Raw genomic sequence first — 20,412 nt, 5'->3', positions numbered from 1 at the left:
TATAAAATATTTTGCAATATGTAATTTAATAATAATATTATCTGGGCATGCGGCAGCGGCCAGCGGAATTTAGGGGGTCACCGTCCAATATTTTAGTTTTATTTCGGTGTTTAAAAACGGACAAATAGACTTATTTAGTACTTTTAAATTTTAATATACCAAAAAAAGTATCCAGTCATACTCATACACTTGTTAGTTGTTACTATTGAAAATTAACGACATGTATAAAAAGTATACTGTGTCACTTCTATAAATAGGCAATCGGTTGGACAGGCAGTTTGCTTTATAAAAGTTGTCCTATCTCTTTATTATATTATATTAACTGTTTTAATGTTCTGCCCTATTTCTGACGTAAATTAAAGATATTTCATTACTTGCGTTTTTGGTTCTTGTGCGTCAGTAATATAGTGATAGTTCCCTCTTCCCCCCAAAGTTTGGGTACATTAAACTCGTTTAATAGATGTTAGAGCTTAGTGGTAGGCGTGAGCGTTCGATTGCCGACCATCGGCAAGCGCATTGCGCGAGCAGAACGATATTTGACGATTTGATATGAAAAGACCGTCGTCATCGGGTGTTCAGACGCAAGAGAGTATTAAAAACTATTTTTGTAGTAAAATTGCGCGAACGCCGCAGTATTGCAGATTATTAATATCTTCGGAATAGGTGTACAGTAAAGTTAGTCTTACAACTATTGATAACCAGTAACAACATAATATTATTATTATCATATTCGTTTACATGGAAAACACTAATGATTGTATATTTGTATTTTATATTTACCAACACGAATTCGACAACAACAACAACAACATGCACTGGGTTTTTCTTGATAAAACGTCAGTCGCAACGCGTAACGCGGGTCTGCTACATAATATTTCTTATTATTACTCATAAACTTACTTATTACTTATTAGTAATTTACTATTTAGTAAATGTTACGCCGTTAACCTCGTTACGTGCTGTGAGTGGTTCGTACTTTTACTGATATCACTGCGGTACGTCCGTCGCAAGTCCGTCTTGTGTACCTACTCAAACTTACCGACCGGCTATCGTTTCTCGACCACAACTACTACAACAGGCGTGACGCGTGTGATGTCGGAATCGTAACCCGCCGATCATAATATTGTTATCGTGCTATATTTTTTTTTATATCAGTCTTTCTAGTTTCTACGATTGTCTATACGAGAAGAATTTCAGCAGATGCGCACCAATATAGGCGTACGCATCGATGAACATCGAGAGGTAAGTTGTAGTTTAAGATAAAAAATTTTAGTTTAGTAAAATGACACGGATAACGATATTTGTTTGGTGACGAACAGGTCCGGTTTATAATTAATAAAAACATTTGGAACTTCGACATCATAGTCTGTTGGAATATACGTAGGGTGTAGGTATTTAATGTGCTATATATTACGACGTATTGAATTTTCTCCATAATAAATACGAATAAAAGTTTCGTACTTATATATTGTATCTTTGTCAGAATGATGGCTTATGATTTTATTAATTTTTTATGAACTGTGCCGTTCCCCGTACTCTGTTATAGGTTGCTTAGTATCAATATTGTTAGAAACTAAAAATGGATAGCCAATAATAATATTATTATCTTTTTCACATTTTTACAAAATTCTTAATGATTGACAACTACAGTCAACAGACCTTACAAAAGTATTTTTACATACTTACTCATATAGTCATATGTAAACATATTCAGTCTTTAAGTACATATTATATGTATAAAAAATAAGTACTTTTGTACAAATAGTAAAAAATAAAAAATAAATAATAAGATATATCAATATGAATAATGTATACCTAATAGATTGATACTGTGGTTGGTATCATTATTAATACAAACGGTTTTATCTTATATTAATTAATAAATAATATGATTTTTGTTCAGGCTATAGGTTTTTAAATTGTTTATGCAAATTACAAATAATAAATAAAGTAAATATAATGTACACTAATATTAATTGAATCTTTTTTTCTAATTATATTTTTTTACTCTTAAAAATATTAGCTTTTTGGCAAGTACTATAATCATGGTTAAATGGAAGTTTAGGTACATATAGTGTACCTAAACTTACAGCTATACAAATATAATTTCATTAATTTATTTCATAGCATATCTAGCACTATTTTAAATTTAGTAATTTAGTATACCATAGTACCATACTATGTACTGCATGTTGGTATTTGAACGAAAGAGTTTCATAAGTAAATAATATAGGTATTGCAGTTCTAAGCAATCTAATATGACACAAATTACAAAATTATGTATTGATTAAGCAATAGCATAGGAAACCATAATCATAGTGTTTTGACATGAAATACTATTTAAACCTTCAAAACATACTTAGTACTTAATTTTTTAATTGGTTTTACCTACACACATTGAAATTCTATTTTAAAAACTGATATATTGTGACACCTAGAGACTTTACAGAGTTCATACTTTCAACTATATATTTTTATCATAGCATCAACTGACAACTACCTAATAAGCTATATTTTTCTGGAAATGTTGCTATCTTTGTTTAGAACTTCTTTCTCTATTTCCTGCTATTATTGGGTTTATTTATAGACCAAGTAGTAAGCTATCTTTTTTGGTATAGTTCTATTATTTTTCTATGTTGTCCTTAAACTTTTTGCTCTACACTCTACACATTAGTCTATATTTCAACATATTTATGATCTTATTATAAATATTATACTATTATACAAAAAATTATGGTTTTTTATCGAACAATATATTTATTTTATATTACTTACTTATATCAAATTTTTTATAGGTACCTTAATAAACTACTGATAACATTAATGATAAATTCTTACAATCTTACTTGATAATTTTACTTGAAGAAAAAAATAATTATAATAATAATTATTTTAGTGATTTAAAAAATTTCAATTTACAATTTTCCCACGACGAGGAGTATTGCCAGGAATGGTGTCAGAACCTAGAGCAGAAATTAATGGATTGGAAAGGTTTTTCAAGTAGAAGCGGAAACGTTTATATAGAATTTTGGCAGTTTCTTCTATTGTGATATTGCATTATTTATATACAGGGTGTATGTTTGATACAATGATACCACTATCGTATTAAATAATTCGCAGTTTGTTTCGAAACTAGAAAAAATATTAAAAATCAGGAGATTAATGAAATTAAAATGTTGAAACGTCAATATTTTCAGAAAAATAAACTCTACAAAATGGCTATTTTCAATTTTTTTGAAAAAAATTAAATAAAAAAATATATTTTAACTTTTTTTCAAAAACATTAAAATAAATTAAAACATGAAATATTTGAAGTCCTTTTTCCCGTGGATCTTATTAAAAAAACCAGAATTATGATATTTCCATTTTTCAGGAGATATCGCAATGGATAAATCCTCATAAATTTGTTAGTAACCTATACGCTTTTTAGATTTTTTGTTTCACTATATGAACTACTATTAAGAACATTATATTAAACTTTTATACCTTAGCTATAAAATTTGAAGATTTTATACATGTTTTACTACAAAATACATGTAGCTTATAAATTTTAATGATTTTGAAGATTTTTGTTAAGCTCGATTTTAAGTTTAAACACACATATAAAATAATTGTGACAATTAATTTAATAAATGCCAAGATTTGGTTACATAAAAAAATAGTTTTGTGTAAAAATTCCAGTTTTCCCAAATTTTTGTTTGTTTTTTTAAATTTTGGAATTATTAATTTTGATCTTCCTAAAGTACAAACAATACGATTATAAGTTGAAATTCGAAGCATTTAATAGACTTTTAATTATTGCGTACTTGCATATACAGTATACACACACACAAAAACGCACATATTAACATTGTAAAATTAATAAATTCATTATAATATAATTAAATATACATGCTCTGTTCAGAATCTAAAATAAAAAATACTAAACATTTATAATATGTATGTGGTATGTGGAAAATGAAAATTAGAGTAATTCATTAAAATATTTAGAGTATGTTGCTTACGCTTTTGAGGAATTGATATATAATTGTCTTTTGCTACTGAGTATTACCTAATCTAGGCATTTACTATAGGACAGCCCGACTGCCCGAGGAAATCAACCGTTGAATCACTCTGTATAATATACACTATACAGTGTATATTATAATTATTAACAAGGTACCATATATTATGTTGTTGCACAGTACTAGTCAATCACATATTCACATGACAGTGATGATGTTAATAAATTATTATTATTTCCGATAATATTCCAAAATAATAGACAGTATGTGTTAAAAGTGTTCTTAGTAACGCTGTTTGCACCACGCATGTAACTCAATTATATAATATCCTATCTGCGCCCTCTCTCACATTTTGATCCTCTCCCATCGCCCTTACGCTGTGCAGGGCAAATATTTGCTTCAACCGTACAATGCTCTTAAACTATAATTGCTACGTGGCAATTGTCAATGACACGAGTGTCACAGTAAACGACGGAATATTGCAATTCGCATATTATATTTTTGTACAATGCGTTACATATTCTGTGCATTTGTCGTCCTTGTCGTTATTGACATATTTCTTCTTCAAACAAATTATTATACGTTGACATAGAATATGATATCCATCATAACCGATTTCAAGTGATATAAGTCTAGCGGATTTCTTTTAAAATATTCTCTTATTATTCCATTTTAAACTGGTAAAAAAAAGTACAAAATATGTTTGCTTTTTTTTTTGATAAATGATCGAAGTCGAACAGTTAAATAGTGTATTACCTAGTGTATAATTATATATTTAGTGTATAATTATATATTAATTTGAGTGGACTAGAGTGACCAAGATTAAACTAAAAGAATTTAATTTTAAACCATCGAGAATCAGTGTTTTAAATAAGTTGTTGAACGTTTATTACTACTAGTATTACCTACTTTATTTTGTTAAATAATTTTTTATATTATTAAATAAATTCCCACTCGGGAAATGAAAAATAGAATTATATTTTTTATAGACAATAATACAATATACTGGTATTTTTAAACATGAAAAATAGGTAAAATATTGTATTAGCTCCTAAAATATTATGTACCTAACACTTTTTAAATAATTTTTAACAAAACTATTTCCATAGTTTTCGTTCTTCAAAAATTGGATTGGATACATGGGATAGATCACTTATACGTTATAATGTTATATATATATAGTATTATTTATATATATATATATATATATATATATATATATAGACACCCTATGTCGTGTGTATATAATACACAGGAGGATCGCCAAGGGTGACATCGAGTGCATTGTGTTGTTCCAAACATTCATCGCTGCCATTTCCGCGCGTTCGTCCGTCGCATAATGCTAGGTAGTCCACAATGCACCAGCGGTTTCGCTCTTCACGTTTATCATTTTGGTTTGAGCTCTGTATCGTTAAACATCAATGTGTAATATGAAATTGATTATGCTGCAGACATGATTACGAAAAAGTCTGATTACAACGTGTTTCTCGTAAGTACCTAATCGTATTTAATGTTAAATGATTATCATGTTAATTGGGGATTGAAAGCGGTATGTACTTTTGGAAATTTAGCCCTAAAAGTTTGACAACAATTAGTTTTTTTTTACTAGCTGTTATATTGGTAATTTCATAATTGAGGGTGTTGTATTTATGTATCTAAGTATTATATTTTTTGCAATTGTTATCTGTTAATTATTGTGAAATTATGAGAATAGATTTTTGAGAGAAGAGAAAACAATTTTTTTGTGTTTAGGTGTACATTGTGAAAATGTTTAGCTATTTCCCAATAATTGTACTTGATTTCCGATAAGGTAGTTATATACACAGCCTGATAACTAAGTAAATAATTTAAAGCATTGCTCGCGGTGGCAACTTTTGGCGATATAGCTATTTAGACGAAGTATACTACTTAGTATTTAAGGGTTTATTTGGATTTTATAAGCCTTTAATACATTAATCTACTATAGCTACAAATACATAGGTATTACATCATAAAAAAAGTTTCGTGCGTTGACGATTTTATTTTATAAACATGATCGTATGGTTTAAGGAACTGTGTATGGACAAATAAGAGAGAAATAAGAAATAAAAGAGAGAGTAGAATTCCATGGAACTATTATTTGCTGCTCTCACTGGAAGAAAAAGCATGTATAGTGTGATTAATATATAGTTTGTCCTCGTTAATTACTTTTTTCCAATTAATATTGTTAGACAATTATTATTGTGTACAGGCTTACTTAAACCGAGTAAAAAAATGAATTAAAGCTTGCTTTCACGTTTTTTGAAAATTTCGAATTTGTATTAATAATTCATAAGCCAATCCGCCAAGGTGTTGATTTCTGTTATTAGACACTCTTTTTAAGCTATTGTGCAAATCTGATTGAATATTCTGTTTAAATAGAAATATTTCTAAAGCTCGATGTCGAATTATAAATATTCTATACATCGCTTATAATATAAAATATACTATTAGGTACATCATTATGTTTTTTGAGTTGTTATATTAAATTCTGTAAATCAACAATATAATAAATAGGTAGCTATATATATTATATATATATAATCGTTTGGATACTATAGACTTTTAGACACCAGACGATCGTTCGAGTCACAACATTACACTACAACAGTGGTTTTGTGATGTACCGGCAGTCGATAAAGACGGACTGTGCCGCTCATCGCAGTTTTGTTATTATTATACCATTGTTATTTACGAGTCGTCGTCATCGTCGTCATCACCGCCGCAAACACAATTGTAATACACACGACGCGCGGTAAAAACACGACCACCAAACACTTGTAGTTGTTATATTATAGTAATTGTTTGTACAATATTATTATTGTCGTCCAGCGGTGGTGGGTTTTACGCGCTTTTATTGTGCTTACGTCGTCGACGACGAGGAAATTTATAGGCTGACGGCAATTCAATTAAACGGACACTTGAATTTGATGAAAAGAAAGCAACGCAGCGGTGACGATTCCTCGTGCTCACCCCACACTGTGCAGGTCTTAATCTGCCGCGACGACTTATTCTTGCACGAGACCATATTTTATATTTTATTGTATAAATCATATTTTTCAATATAGTTATTTTTAACTTTATTTGAAATTAAACATTCTATACATATGTCATATTTTGATATTTTGATAGTAATCATAAGCTTAAAATCTTAAATGGTAATAGAGGAAGTTTTGTCAGAGATGCTTGATATAGAAGAAGCCGCCCCACAGATTAGACTTGTGAATATTATTATTGTCGCGGATGCCGGATACACAATACTTTACCAAATTTAGGTTAGCTTTAGTGCTGCATTTAGGGGCAGAAAAATTAAACATCTACTTAATGACCAAAATATTGTATAATTGGTAATAAGTATTTTTTTTTGGTGACGTAACTTATTTTTGTTTTTGTAAACAAAGTACGACAATCATTGATTAAAGCTTACAGCGCAAAACAACAGTATTTTCTTTTTTCGAGGTAAATATTGTTAAGGGCTTCCATTCAGGTGGCGTGGCAATTTCATTTCAACCAAATATAAATAAAACTTATACATAAAGCGGGGAACTCGCCTTGATGTGTTACATATTTAGATTAAATAATAGTCATACTGTGTACGAATAACAATACGGTAATGCAAATTGATTGAACTTGAACTTATTTTTGTCAAAATTATCGCATCAATTATATTATTAGTTTAATATCTGTTTCTTACCCTAGTGGTTTTTTTCCGTGTCATTTTTTACTTGTCGTTTTTTTAGCGATTGCCAATATCATCGACCTTTTGTTCTTAGTACCTATACAAAGATTAATAATTCAAAACTACTGAAATTTTGATTCAAAATGTTGAGAAAAATTATTTGCTAAATAATTTAACAGTAGAAAAGGGATTCTCATTAAAAAAAAAATAACGTGTCTTCACTGGACATTTCTTAAATAGTACAACAAATCTCAATAATTTAAAAACATCATAGTCTTTAAGTATAGGTATTTGATAATTTTAAAATCAAAAATCACTTTCAATAAATTAAATCAATTCATGATACATTAATATATATTTATACTATTATATAACTATTGAAGTTGGATTTTTTACTTTTACTATTATGGTAGGTTGATATAATTTTAAATTAACAATTAAATAATTTTAATTTTAAATTATAACAAAATTATTAACAACGTACGTTATTTATTGTTTAAAATTTAAATAAGTAATTTCATCTAAATTTAAATTAAAATATCCATAAAAAAAATTAATTATATATTTTTTAGATTTACGGTTTCAGTATGAACTACTTATGTGGAATCTTTTAGGTATTTAATTTTCAAAACCTAGATAAAAAAAGGAAAGTATATATGAATTTCTTACAACAAAATAATTTGCAATTTTTCATCAAGATTACAACTTCATATGTTAATAAAAAATAATTTACAATTTTTATATAGATATATAAACACTTATGTGGATTTTGTATTATAAATTTTCAAGAACTTTGATCGAGCGAATAATTTTTATTGTTAGTTATAGAAAACAAATGTAAAATAATATATTTAAATATGTTATACGCCAACATATGCTCTAAAAATGATTAATAATTTTTGAAAATTGTTATTATATAATGAAAATGACATTTTAAATAATTAGTGAAAATTACAAGTATATATCCTCTATAGTTCTCGAGTTATATCAATAAAATCGATATTACGTGAAAATTCTTGTTTTATGTAAATATTTTTTTGTTTTTCTCGATTATAAAAAGTACTGTGAATGTTTGCTTTAGACCCCCAAAGTAACAACTGAATTCAATTTTCTATTAGTAAAATTCTTCAGTTTTTAAAATCCAAACATTATTACTGCTTCAAAAGGTGATGAGTGATGACAGATAGAAAATGTTGTAATATATACGTCATATTGTAAAATCAATACATATCCATCTCAAATTAAAATTACTCATTGTAAATAAATAAATAATTAAACAAACTATGATATATATATACACACATACACGTATATATATACATATATAGTTTTTATATTTTACTATTAAAAAAAGGCATTTGGCTTGTACATTTTACCATGAGTGTTTGTTATGAAATTAAAGTTAGTGGTTGCTATTTAAAATTCAGAAGTTGATAATTGTTATTTTGTTTCCTCAATAAATATAAAATTAATAGCAATATATAAATATAAGATTGTGGTTTAGTTTTTGTCGAGTGACCTATAATATATTTTTTTTATATGTGATCCAGGTACTTTTCATGACTTAGTTGGGAAGCCAATTTTTTTTTACTTTTTAATACATAAATGTTAAAATACATCGGTATTAAGCACAAAATAGTGAATATAATTTAAAAAAATGTTTAACTTTCATTTTAAAATTTTAAGTTAAAAACAGGTATTTTATATTATTATTATAATGATTACCTAATTAATTATATTAAACATTTTTTATGTTTAATGTAAATTATGAGCATTTTAAATTTATAATATTTGACAATATTTGAATTTTTTTTTTAAAAATCCACGCTCAAACATAGGAAATTATATTCCCTTTTAGTTTGATAAAAATTAATGACAAATATAATAAATATTATAAAAATTATTACTAATGATAGTTAGTAATTCTATTTAATATTAAAACTAACATAATGAAATGTGAACTACTTGGTGTAAAGAGGTATGTTATGATTGTTATGCAATTTTAAGATAGATAAAACCAAATACGAGTATGCGATTGTGTTGTCCACTTATAATACTCATTATTTAGCTTATAAATTATATCATTTTATTCGTAATATTCGTAATAAACTAATAATCCAAAATTCCAAAATCATTTTATTACGCATTATTAATAACTCAAATAAGTACACGTTCAATTTCACATTAAAAAATAATAACATATACCTCATTAATGAATTCTGCAGATTACCATAAAATAGTGAAGAAACCGTTATTTTTTGATCATTTCTCGCAATGGGAATTCTATAAGATTATATATTTAATTTTTTATGAAATCTTAAATATACGTACTATATTTTATTATTATTGTGTTATTAGTCGTATATGAACAATAATAATAGATAATATAGATACTATTTATTTTGTTAAATTTTAAACAACATAGGTATATCGAGTAGTAGAGTACCTTGCGATTTACGTTATTATTAAATAAAATCAATTTTACATTCTGAGCATATCGATAAGTGTATTGGTTTTACAATGTGTGATTTTTTTGTTTGAAAACACTTTGTAGGTATATCAGAAAAAATGTTTCAATATTAAAATGGCGAAGTTAATAGGTTACTATATAGAGTATAGGTCATCACTTAATGATAATATAATATCACCATTTTCTAGATATTTTAGTCATTATACTATTTTCAAAATATTTTAAGGCCTCATTAATTTTTTACGAGTTATTGAAAAATAACAGTTTTAGATACTTTTTTTTAATTAAAAATTATTGATCATAAGGGCATAACTATTTTTTTTATACATAATGAAATTTTAAAGATATATTTAAGCTAATTTTAAGTTAATATTACCACGAACCTATTTACAATCTTCTACGTTACTGTGGTATTGACTTATAAGTTAGAAGTTCATAACGATGATATTGTATATTGTAGACAAAAAAAAAAGAATTCTAGTATATGGACAATAATTATGAAACTGAATTGTACGGGGTAGTATTAATAAAAACAATAATAATAATAATGTACGAACAAATTATATCCAACATTTTTGTCTCTTTGATGTTTTTTGTTGAATCCATTTAGTTTGACGTTATTTGTAGGTATTACCCGTGTTTCGGTGATAGTGAACATTTGAGTAAATATTTTTTTCGATAGGTATACTTCATTGTGAAATGGTACTTACTATTCTTTTATCTATTGTGTATTTTCATGTGTGAAATTAAGCAATTTGTTTGTGAAAATGACATTTTGCAGACACCACACACAAATAAATTATTTTTCCAGTGTATTCTCATATGAGAAATGAAAAAATTGTATGTGAAAAATGATGTTTTACAAATTGTACAAAAATATAGTTGTTTTTCTTCTAAAAAGCAGTCCATTTTTACGTTTGATAAATTTGAATATAACGTTAATCAAATAGTTTTTTTCACATTTATTTATATTATATTGTTATATTTACCAGATAGTTTAGCCAGTTAATAAAAATAATAAAATTAATAATTGCATGTATAAATTATTAAAATATTATTAGTTGGTAAGAATAAATCGTTTAACGATAAATAAAACCAGGACAAATGTTGCTTGTAAGTTTTGTAAAATGATTTGAAGTTATTTTGTTATAAGATTTTTTTAATTCTTGATTCTACGTTTGTTAAAATTTAAAATATATTATTTATAATTATATAACTAATTTTATGGCTTTTAAAAGTATACTTTATAATCTGTAATTTAATTTTTACAAAAGTGATGGGATGTGGATATGATATAAGTAGTTGAATAATTCATCCTACGATTGAATAACATGATGTGGCTGTATTTCATCCAGTAGGTCGCAGCACTATTTACGTTTTGGTTGTTTTTCGAAGGCATTTAGGATATTCAGTGCTCGAATTGGGAAAAATTAAGTAGAGGAGCTCAATCCAACGATTTAAAAACTGCGTTCCAAGTGCACAATTACTTAACAGAGAGCCGGGGGGAGCTTTACCCCCCCACCCCCCCTTGCCAGCCTTACTTATATTTTGAATACCACTTTTCAGCTGCACAGATATTTTAATTCTACCTTCATACTAGTCCACAGAATAGATATGTACAATTAATTATAGGCAAAGAACAGTGTGATATTACTGATATTGTAATTAATTAATAAGCAAACTAAAAAAATATATATATATGATCATAGAAATGATATAATAATAATAATATACTAAAAATAATAAATTGATAAACTACCTATTATCAAAAATAATTTTGATACTAAAATCAAAAATACTAAATTTTGATACTTCTAAAATTCGTAACATTATAAACTGAAATCCACATTTTAATAAAAATTATTTTTGACATAAGTTTGTGCCGTCCCCCATTCCCGTAAAAAAATAAAGTTGGAGTACGCAAAAAAAAATTAGTAGGGGAGCTCCGTCCCCCTGCGCAACCCCAATTCGAGCACTGGATATTATCCTAACTGTTACGTCGGCGATGAGAGGATTATGCGATGGCTGTAAAGATTCGAGATATTTGTACACATTTTTATCTACATTTTGTACAGTTAGATTTTTAAGTTTTTTTGAGACAATAATAATAATAGTAATAACATATAGTAATTTGACTTAAATATTGTAATTGGAAGGTTTGAATTCTGATTGAATATTCATCGCCATCACAGTAGTGTGTATAAACATTTAATGCATGTCTTAACTGCAACAAATTAAAAAATGTTCAAAATGAGCCAAAATATTTTTAAAATTATTTCCTGTACTGATAGTTCTAATTTATAGTTTATACTAGATACTTGTGTATTTACTATTTAGTGAATATTTTCTAGTCTAATTCGACAAAAAAACAAACGTAAAACCAACATTCCTTGTTTGCTCAAATTCTGAAATTATATGTGTTTCAGTATATATGATTTGAGGATTGTGTTCCTTGTATTTTTAATATATATTTTAATATGTTTTTAATGATAGTCTAGGTATTTTGAGATATTAGTTGTATATTAGTTTGATGTTTGTATGTTTAAGAATTTTAATTGTTTTTTACATTAATCTATTGTAAGTTGGTGCTGCATTCTTTTTAATTAATTTGATGGGAATTAAATTGAGCAAAACATTATCAAGATAATTATTCGAATAAGTATGTATTCAAATGATTTTTTAAAAACTATTCGAATAATTTGAAAATATTATTTGAATAGTTTTTAAACATAATGCTAATACAAAATACAAATATATAACAGAATGATTTATATTCATTTTAATACTAGTATTAATAGTATTATATCCCAGGCAATTCTTCTATCACAAACCACTTATTATTTCAAAAAGTATTAATGTTTTTGAAAATATTTACTTTTTACGTGGTTTCTACAATTTATAGTTGTTATCCGTTTTAATTTCACATATTATTTAAAGGTATATATATTCATATATATTGTTTTTATTAAATAAGTAAAATCAATGGCCATTTGGCAAACAGTATATTATTAGATTAACAAGATTGTTATAAACACTGTTTTTACATTATAAGATTTTAGTATTTCGATACATAAAAATCGAATTTAGGACGCGTAGTTTATGAATTATAAGTAGGTATTTCAAGTTTTGATGAGCACGGCGCATTACAATATTTTTTTAAGCGTTAGTATATAATATATATGTGTCCATGTAGCTATTGCATATAGACATTAAAGCAATAGCTATTATCGTATAAGGTAGGTATGTAAATTGAATCCCATATTTTTAAGTTTAAATACAGTAGTGCTGCTCGGACCGAACGGCAAATATACTTTTAATTAAATTCGAACGGTATTTTGAATGTAGAACAATTTATTTATTTATTTATAATAAAGAAAAAATGTATACACTTGGTATTTGATCATTTATTTTATACATGTTTATTTTTCTTTTTAAAATTAAATTAGTATTATTTATTAGTTTCTTCTTTAGATAATTCTTTATTTGTTTTACTTATAGTATTTTCTATTTATTTTGATTAAAAGAAGATTTACAATCGCGAAACTTAAAATAATGTCAATTATTGTTTTTAATACGTACAATGTACATGTTATAATTATCAAAATATCAACCAGAGAAAATTACTGAAAATTATTCAAATAACTATATTTAAAAATAAGTCGAATGATTTTTTGTTTGAATAAAATATTATCCAAATAATAATCATCGAAATAAAACCATAACTTCTTGGCTGCAAATGAGTTGTGTCCCTCATTTTTTTTCGGGTTATATCTACACGAATTGTGTCCCTCAGTATTTTTCGGTATACACACAAGTTTGATCTAACTAATATAAATAAAAAATAAAATAACTACATAAATAATTTTAATAATATTACATATAAGGCACAAATTTGAATAATATATCGTTTACATATATTTTATACATTTTTTATTCTTGTGTAAAATTTCATAAAACAGTTGGGAAACAATCCGTGTACCCTACTTTTATCATTGGGAAACAATTCGTTAATTGCGGTCCACTCCTAGACATCATAAACTACCTATAGGTATATAGGTTTATTTATATATAAATAATATTGTTTTTTCAAAAATCGGTTTATAGAAGTTCAGTGCTTATAAATTATAATCATGGACTCTGTAGATATAGTTAGATAAAGAGAGACTAACATAACGATTTGTTTTTAATTGTTAATAACTGTTTATTGTACATTATAATATATCTATATTGCTTTTGGTCGTTTATTTTTCTACTAGTTATTAATATTTTATAATAGAAGGTTGAACTAATTTTTGTATATATTATATAAAAAAAAAAATCGTATAATATTATTACATTATGAGATTATTATCATATTATTTTATACACAGATTTACTAGCTGCGCATGTGTTGTTTTCGTCTTTTTTTTACGTAAACTTTGAAATATTGTATGTTAAAAAGACGAAGATGGATCCATTTTACTCTGTTATTTTAAATATTAGAACTAATTGACCTTTTATAAAATTTAAAATAAGAATATTATCTAGGCCCTAGATTCTAGGGTATCTCATATAATTTAATGAATTAAATCAATTTTAAAGGTAACATGAGCATTTTAAATTTGTAATATTTAATATATTTATAACTCGTTTTAAATTAAAATATCAATAAAAGTCCATAAGATTGCCTGGATAATATTTTTATCTTTAAAATATGACAATGATGAATTTGCAAAACGATTTATTTTATTATAAAGAATATCAATATAAAGTTGGTTTTTCTGAAAGCAGATTTGTTATGTTGTATATTTGTTAGACATTTGAGTATTGTGTATTTTACTGTTACCTATATAAATTCAAAAATTTATGTCATAATTTCATACTTATAGTTAATAGGAAATAGTTAATAGTAAATAGTTAATAGGAAATTTCACTATAAATCAATTAATATTGATTTTGTTTATAATTTGACCTACAAAGAAATATATATGTACTTACTTATAATATATAAATTAATTCACATTATACCTATATCACTTATAGTATACCTATAAAACATATGAAATTTAATTTTAATTTTATATAGAAGTAACTTGTAAAATATTTATTTAAAATATAAGTTATGCTATTTAATTGTTCTAATAATTTATTTTGAATTATTTAAAGTTATAAGTTATAACTGTGGTACCTAACAACCTAATTATTAATCTAAATTAAATTAAATTTAATGAGTATTATGTAATATAATTAAAATAAATATATTCAATATTATATAAATGCAGCTGGAATTATAGGGGGCATTGTTGAGGCAGGGTTAATATACATGTGGTCAGGCGTATTTCTTTTTTGGTTATAATTATTGTACGAGTTTATTATTATACGCCTTTACCGACAGAAAATTGTTATATTTAATTCTTTAATTTCTGTGCTTCATAGGGTTCTTTGAACATATAGTTTTTTCTATCTATTATCTCAAAAAGGAAGTATCCATTAAAATGTATAATTTAATATTAATAATAGATAATATACAACACTAATTTGTTAAAACTTCAAAAATATAATTATTTATAATTTATGTAGTAAGTATTTTATTCTGATGTCAGAATAATATAATAAATGCATTTTTGTTAGAGAGAAAAAATAAATAGTAGTTCGACATCCTATTTAAGATAAAGTCATGGCCAAAAGTTAGAATGATTATGAATTATGATGGTTATAGTGATTCAACCAACTTTAACTGTACACATTAGATACTGCGTAAATAATCCAGATGTGCAGTTTGTACGTATAAAACAATGTCGAACTACTCATAGCGAGAGAAGTATAATACGAATTGTTGTATTGTATACATACCTAATGAAGCATAATAGGTGGAATTATATGTTTTGGGTGTAAAGGGGGTGGCCGGTGACACGCGAGTGGAATTGCTTCCTTGGTATTATTCGAAAGAGTAAAATATTATTTTTGTTTCTGAAACGTCCGAAAATAGGGTTTGAGGTGACAAAAGAAAAGGTAATAACACTAATAACTAATAATGGTTCATGAGGTACCTATATTCTATGATTAAATTTTGTTTTATCGATGTCAGTTTTTTCAATTTGTATAGGTACCTATTTTTTAAATTTAAATTTATGCACCTTCTATGTTTTTAAAGTGCTAACTAAGTAATATGATATTGTATCTGATTTTCCCAATTTAATGTACATATATTTATTTAAAGAAAATAAAAATGAAAAATAAAAAACTCATTTAATTTACCAATGGTGAACCATCATAAAAAAAATTCTCGTCTGCGGGCCAAATAAAATTCTCGTATACGGGCCACCATTTGGTGACCCCTGCAAGTATAGCAAATTACTGTAAGGGGGGGGGGAGGTTAGGGGTTACGTATTATATACGTTCTTGAAGAGAACGTCACCCGCAAAACGATCTTCCGGATGAAACGCGTCGTCGCCGATCGTGGTTTGTCGGCCGCTTAAAGTCGGGTTAAAAGTTCTCTACACACACACGAGCAAATTCCTCGCATCCGTGACGACACTCACGCACACGAATCAGCTTGTTTTGGAGAGGGTGGTAGGGGCTATGTGGGTGTGTGTGTTTACACAGATGAGCCGCCGGCACGCACACGCACGCACGTGCCGCATGAATAGAGACTTGATGAAAGAAACAATGAAGAGGATTTCGGTATCAATTTGGCCGGCCATCAGATTTAACCCCTTTTGTGTGAAAAAGTCCCCTTTACGCGCGCGACTATTAACCCGCCGCCTACACGCGCACATAATAATAATAATAATAATATATACTGTTATGTACACAGTATCGGCCGAAAACACTGCTTCCAGCACTCGTCGTAGTCGGCTCTTTTTTTTCCTGTTTTCATTGTGTTGGTTTTATATTGGATTTGCGCCTGGGCCGATGTACTGTTGCAGTCTGCAACCAACGTACATATATATATATATATACATTATATTACATAATACTATATAATACATCAAATGTTCACCACGTATTGTATATAAGTGTACAGCGCATTCCGAAAACATCAAAACGTGGGATATCTCATTATTTGTATCCGCGAGTATACGCTAATAACGTCGCCTAATGGTCTATGGCGAGGAGACGGTGGACACTATAATATAATATTATATATTGTTTTGTTCTTCTACTTAAATATTTCATTTTGGCTTGATCAGAAAAAATGTTCAAATAGGATCTGGTGATTGGGTGGTGAATTTTAATATAATATATAGATGACAAGCGTAAAAAAACGACGAATTAATTTTACGCAGACCTAACTAAATCTAAATTATTTATAGATTATTCGATTTTACTAAGTATGATAATAAGATATTTTGTGAAACATTTGCATACCACTTTTGTACATATGTTTGTTTTTAGAAAATTTGACGCACTTTCCTCGAACAATACTACAGTATTATAGTTTCTTAATATGAATTTAGCTCTTATATAGTATTATTTACACACTAGTATTTTCCAACCTTTTGTAATGGTGATTCATAATTTTACTGTTTGTTGTGTACGCGATTCCGACTAAGAAAAATAAAAGTTTAGGTTTTTTTTAAATATTATCAATATAGTTGTCTAATTAGTTTATAAACACCACGAGTCGCCACCCATCAAAAATATTTCGCAACCCATAGGTTGGGAAACGCTGATTTACATTCACATCCAACATATCCATTTATTTTTTTATTGTCTTATGATTTTAAATTGTTTTGTCATATTTATTTCGTGTATTTTCCCATATGCTTCAACGGGCGATGCGAGACTGACTTACGGTTAACGATTATCGCGCGTTTAACAAAATATTTAAATGAATATCTACAACTAAATAAATTATAATTATTTTTACCGATAATTAAACTTAGTATCGATTATTTATTTACTAAACTGAATATATAAATTGTTTAAAATCTACATTTTTTTTTATTGTTATTCATATAATATGACAGATTGTACCTTATTATTTTAAATTTTATCTTTATTGAGGATTTTGGTGAATACAACTATTATTATTAAAATTAAAATTGAAATTGCACTTGAATTTAATAATTATTAATTATCGATCAAAATAACAACACCTATTCATTTTTCTATGTGATTAAGTGACACAAGGTTGTGACTATTTTGCATAATAATATTTAATTATCAGAAATCAGACTTAAAATGAAACTACAATGCATGCAATGAAAATATACATATGCGAGTATATAGACAGACACTTTATTTAAGATTCTCAGAGGGCTCGTGAATGTGATTATTAGGAGGGTCTAAGTATTTTGTTACCCTCTCGACACCCTATACGCGTCATTTTACACCCTTTTTTTATTCACTTCTATTTTCATTTTTCCGTACTTATAATATCAATCGATCAAAAACACGTGTAACTCGTTTCAGATTTCCCTTCAACGTTTGTTTTATGGTGTTTTAAGATATTTAAAGAAACTATTATATATAATAAATAATAATATTATCCACTGTTAAGTCGTTGCTTGAAGAGTAGACTCTAAAACACTTCATATAATAAACTACATTGCGACGCGACTTCAAGATGCACAGTGCAGAATATATGTAATACAGTAAAATTATTTAACGTAATTTCTCATAATATATGCATAAGTTAAATAATAGGATAAGAATAATATTTTCTAATTCTAAAACAATTTTTCGTTTAGGTAATGCGTATAATGTATATTATATATTATTACAATAACGAATAAACTCGACATTTTCAAATTGTTTCCACCTAAATTCTTTGGGTTTTAATCGTATAGAAACTAAAGCGAATCAAACTTTTCTGATGAAGTTAACGTAAACAAATATATCATTTTAATATAGCAGACTGCTGCTATTGTGCTATTGTTGTTAATAAAGTGGTTTCTACCCTTTATTGTATCCCTATTATCTGGATCATCCGGAAAATATATATTGTATTTATGAATTATTATTATGACGTCATGTTATCATACCGCGTTCATATTTAAAAAAAAATTGTTTTCTCCCAAATCTTACTTGCGATCTAAATATTTAATTATTTATATACAAATTAAAACTATTTGATTATGAAGAATGTTGGGTACGTAGGAAAAAATTGAAATGGACCATTTTCGCGTGAAATGGAAGAAAATTAAATTAATTTGAAAGTTTTTAAAACATTTTTGCAAGTTCATTCAATATTATAGCCGAACTTAAATTTATCAAGGTATTACTTCGATACAAAATAATAATTATAATTAGATTCTAAGTATATATATGCATGTATTAGCTTTACAATGATATTTTTTTATACAACTTTAAGGCTTGTTTGTAGTAAAAAAATAGTCATTGAATTTAGACAATTTATAGTTGATACTTCAACTAAGTATAAAAAAAAAGACTTAAATACATAAAATGGAAACATTATACACGAATATATTATGAAATCGAAATTATTATTTTCTTGTGATTCAAAAAAAGAAAACAAAAGATATGGTAATAGTAATTCATATCATACACCATATTTAGGATATTTGAACTACTTATTTATCATTGACATTTTAAATTGTCGACGCTTTTAGTTATTTAATTGTAAAATCAAAAAATATTAATTTTAGAAACTTGTAACTATTGGCCATTGTTCCATATTAGATGTACCTATATATTATTTTCTATACAGAAAGACATTTTGAAAATATTTAGACTTATTTTAAGCTATTTATACTGTTTTACGCAGTGATGCAATTTATTTTTTATTTTGTAGGCATTGAAGGTAAAGGTATATTATTACTACTACCCAAATATATCAACAATAGAAATCTTTAAGTCTTGTAAAATAATATAGAAAGAATGTAAAACATTTAACAGCATTTATAAGATAAAAATATTTTTTTCCTTAAACATTGCGTAGGTCAGAGATTCCCAACCGTGGTGCCGCAAAATTATTTGAAATATATTTTTAGCCTATAGGCCATAGGACATAGGGTGCCTCTGGATTTTAGAAAATGACTCAGGGTGCCATGAGTCAAAAAAGGTTGAGTACCTCTGGCGTAGATAAAAGTGTACATTTATTTAATTTATAATTTTTGTCTAATATGTTGATGTATATCTTAAGCGAAAAATTGTATTGGATTATCTGGGTTAAATTAATTCAATTATATTACTTCATGAAGTACTGGGTTATAATCACATTATTTTTTTCAAACAAGTTATATTATATTTATTTTATGAACTTTTATATACCTACTTAATATTATTTTATAAAA

General features: G+C 26.6%; 1 protein-coding gene across 1 annotated transcript in view; it reads left to right on the top strand.

Moving 5' to 3' along the window:
* Nucleotides 1–726: 726 nt before the first annotated feature.
* The window catches only part of LOC132927224 (SOX domain-containing protein dichaete-like), a 39,214-nt gene continuing 19,528 nt past the window's right edge, over nt 727–20,412 (top strand). Inside the window, exon 1 of the mRNA XM_060991714.1 lies at nt 727–1,242. The gene's annotated coding sequence lies outside the window, so the exon portion shown is untranslated. The remainder of the gene's footprint in view (nt 1,243–20,412) is intronic.

This window comes from Rhopalosiphum padi, chromosome 3, assembly GCF_020882245.1.
Source record: "Rhopalosiphum padi isolate XX-2018 chromosome 3, ASM2088224v1, whole genome shotgun sequence".
NCBI classification, from domain to species: domain Eukaryota; kingdom Metazoa; phylum Arthropoda; class Insecta; order Hemiptera; family Aphididae; genus Rhopalosiphum; species Rhopalosiphum padi.
The sequence above is the reverse complement of the archived record's forward strand: the minus strand, read 5'-3'. Positions and strand labels throughout refer to the sequence as shown.